Raw genomic sequence first — 4,107 nt, 5'->3', positions numbered from 1 at the left:
ATATTATAACATCGATTGAGATAAAAAATAAAATGAAATATTAAAATCAAGATGTATCTCACTGCATTGTACGAGTACCTTTCTAGTATATTATTAAAATAATAATTTAGATGAATGAATATATGTTATTTCTTTTCAATTTTATACAAAAAGTATTGATTATCTGCATTGTTAATTTTTGTATATCAATTTAATTTTTAAAACTGTCCTATAAATCTATTGTAACATTTTTATATATGACATTTTTTGGTTTGGTCATACAAACTTAAGTCTTATAGAACTTTTTGGAAGACAATTCTACATTTTAGGTGTCATATAAAATCAATTTTATCGTAGTGTTGAACGGAATTGATCTGATTAATATTATCATAAAAACACATGTATTTGGTTCATACTAGAAATGTACTTGCACAACGTAACAAGATATATCTCGATTTTAATGTTTCGTTTTATTCCATCTCCGTAGATTTTGTAATACGGTTTTTAAATTTGAAGATATCATAAATTTTTGAAAATAAATATATCGATATTAATATCAGATTAACTATTCAAAAGTTCTTGTTTTTTGTGTAATTTATTTAATTTAATTTTTTAATTATAATTTAATTTAGATTTAATAACGAAGTAATTTGTTATTGATTAAATAATATAATTTTTTACAAGGATAATAATTAACTATTCTGTTAGAGCTCAATGATTATTTTAATTATATTCTAGATTTTTTATATTTAAAATAAAATATTTATCTTGTATTTGACTATATTTATCTACAGTTAGTTATACAAATTCAAACATGAAGCTTTAATAAGTTGTACTTACATACAATTTATTTGTAATCTTAAATTTTAAGTAATATGTATCAATAAACAGTACTTCACGTATAAAAAATAGTTTTTAAGAGTTTTTGTCAAATACTTTATAATATAGTATACATTCTTTCTATTTTGAATATAACTAAATAAATATTAAAAAAAATTACATCTGATCACAACCATTTTCTTTTTATTGATTGACTAAAAAAAGGTCACAAACTTTGTTTTCACGGGTGTGGTATATTACAAGATTTACCCGGTAAATACTTATCGGTAAAATTTAATATTATCGTTTACTTGTCGGGTAAGATTTTATTCATTAAAACGTCTCATATACAACAATTTATCCTGGTAAGCGCTAACCATGGTAAGAGTCCTCGTCCTTACTTACCAGGTAAGACTCTCGATTCTTGCTTTCGTTCTTACCAGGTAAGATATTAGCCCTTGCCATATTCATCCGGTAAAGTAAAATGACTTGGTAAGCGCTTACCCGGGTAAGCGCTTGGTAAACGGCACCTACATGATTCATTTTAATCAGAAGTTGATAGAGAATTTTGAGGCAATCGGGTTTCTTCAATATATCAAATGCTTCGTGCATATTTTCGAATTGTATTTCGTGTGTTAAAAGCTTGTCCAGTTCTATATCCTGCAATTTCATAATTAATATCATACAAAAGAAAACGAAATGTATAAAAAAGAATGCTAATACGTCTGTTGGAAAAACAAAGATAAATATAATAAAAAGAATTTTTTTTTATTAACCTGGATATTCAACCCATTATGCGAGTCCACTAATCCCAGAACGACCACCTGCTTTGCAGATATCACAGAGTCATAGCATTTGAACCTTCGTAGCTATAAGGGGATTTTTATTCCTTCTTGGATTTGAACTTGGGACCTCCTGATACTTTTGATCTTTGGAGTTAAGCTCAAACCAATCAAGCACCACCCAAAAATGGATGTCATGTAACGGTATAACTTTTACCTGATTGATGCATTTACCAATCAAGATGGGAAGATCTGATCGGGTTTTTACGCCACCCAAAAATGACCCTTTTACGGTCCGACCACAAAGTAATGCTGTATTTTTAATTGCCAAATTCGGGTCTAATCCAACGCCTATCGATACCATTGTCCCTAATCCCTGAAATTTAAATAATTATAATCATTAAGGGGGTGTTCGGGATTGCTTATAAAAACAACTTATTGACTTATTCCGGTGTGGCACCGGTAATAAGCACTTTTAAGTGGTTTGGATAAACAACTTATATTGGTGCCAAACCGGTAATAAGGAGTTTTTGAAGAAGTTAAGCCATTCTGACTTATAATAAGTTGATAAATATTTTTATAGAAAAACATAAGTTGTTTCAAATAAGCAATTCCAAAATCTTCTGATAATTGGAAAGTTAATTAGGATCATGTATTGTGCTTACAATTTTGGAAGCCTTGATGGCTTCGTTCAATAGCAATCGGACTCCGGTGCACTCGAAACTATAGTCCACACCTAGCCCGTCGGTAATATCTTTCACTAAATCGGAGACCGGTTGATTTGGATGGTCGTTAGGGTTGATGAAATCGGTCATCCCAAACACCTTTCCCTTAGTTGACTTAGGGGCTGTTTGTTTTTAATAAAAAAACTTTTAATGTCCTCTTAAGTCTGAATCGGTCAGACATAAGAGGATTCAGTGTGTTTGTTTTTTTTTTCCAATTAAGAGCTTAAAAGCTCTTATTAGGCCTGAAAATTTAAGTGGTTGAGAAACCTCTTATTACCTCTTATTTCAAATCGTCGCCTACCTACTCTGATCTCTTTACGCTCGATTTCTCTGGATCAACTCTTATGTCTCGATCTCTCATCTCTCAAYTYTGTCAACTGTCAATCCATATCAACTCTCGATCTCTTATCTTCAAACTTCAGATTTCAGACGCAAAAAACAAACAGTCTGATTGATTCAGATTTCAGACTTCAGCACCACCTCTTAAAAATCAGAAGTGAATTCAGACTTCAGACTTCAGCACCTCTTAAAAAACAAACGCCACCATAGTTTCATTTATGTCCACTCCTATTATTTCGATGCCCCTTGCATTTGTGCTCCTTTTATAGCCTGTAAATTAGTCAAATCAAAAGAACCCAGTAAATCTGTCATACAGGTGTGCATTATAATCGAACAATTACTATACGTCAAGTGCAGGATGAGTTATGTACCCCGAGACCAACCGCCCCAAGGCCAAAAACAACAACAGAGGTATCCTTGTGAATCGGGGTCTCCTTCCAGGGTGCGCCAAATCCGGTGGTGAACCCACACGACAAGAAACTGGCGTAAGGGAGAGGCATCTTTGGGTCGATCTTGAGCACGTAGTTGATGTCAATGACCATGTACTCCGACCATGTCGAGCAACTAAAGTGGTGGTATATGGTTTCTCCGGTTGTAGCCACCGACATCCTGGAAGTGCCGTCAGGCATGAGACTATTGAGGACAAGTGGGTGCACATGACAAATGTTGGTCTTTCCTGATTTACAATTCAAGCATTGTCCACATTCACCGAGGTAAAGTGGCATCACTATGTCCCCCGGCTTCACTTTAGTTTTCATGTTTATCCCTACGCTCTCTATCATTCTGCACAAAACCATGATATATAATTAATCCATAAATTAGTGAATTATTATTAAAACGAGTGACGTACGTACGCAACTTCTTCATGTCCAGGAATATGCGGAAATAAAGGATGCAATCGTAGAAAAACGTTAGATCAAAATACATAACCAGATATTTCAAAACGTTACGTGCAAACCATTTTCGACAACTACGTACAATGGGAAAGCCATTACAACATAGAATGTCGGTATGACAAATGCTCGCACACGACATCTTGATCCTGACTTCTGATGCTTTCGGTGGATCCACTTTTATCTCCTCCACCGTCACCGGCCCACCCAGCTCCCGTACAACCGCCGCTGCACCACCACTTTCGTTAGCTACGACGACGATAAAACCCTTTTTTGGCATGATGGTGATGGTGGCGACTCTTACTCGGATAAGCGCCTACCAGGTAAATTATTGTATAGGATACGTTTTGATGTACTGCAATCTTACCCAATAAAATAAAATTATAGCGTTGACTCATAACGTTAAGCATTTACCGGGTAAGCATTTTGGTAAACGGCCTTTAAGCGTTTGCAAAATCACTCCATATGTTTTAGCCAAATTTTAGAAATACTTTTTTTCGTTTTTTTTAATGATTAAACACATGTTACTTGACAATACATAGACGCTTAGGGTTTGTTTGGTTAATGCTG

At 34.0% G+C, this 4,107-nt stretch overlaps 1 pseudogene; it reads right to left on the bottom strand.

Annotated features, from left to right (window-relative positions):
• LOC112520075 overlaps nt 1–3,817 on the bottom strand; it is a 16,942-nt pseudogene extending 13,125 nt beyond the window's left edge.
• Nucleotides 3,818–4,107: the final 290 nt, after the last annotated feature.

This window comes from Cynara cardunculus, assembly GCF_001531365.2.
Source record: "Cynara cardunculus var. scolymus isolate 2C chromosome LG 10, CcrdV1, whole genome shotgun sequence".
In the NCBI taxonomy this organism is placed as follows: domain Eukaryota; kingdom Viridiplantae; phylum Streptophyta; class Magnoliopsida; order Asterales; family Asteraceae; genus Cynara; species Cynara cardunculus.
The sequence above is the reverse complement of the archived record's forward strand: the minus strand, read 5'-3'. Positions and strand labels throughout refer to the sequence as shown.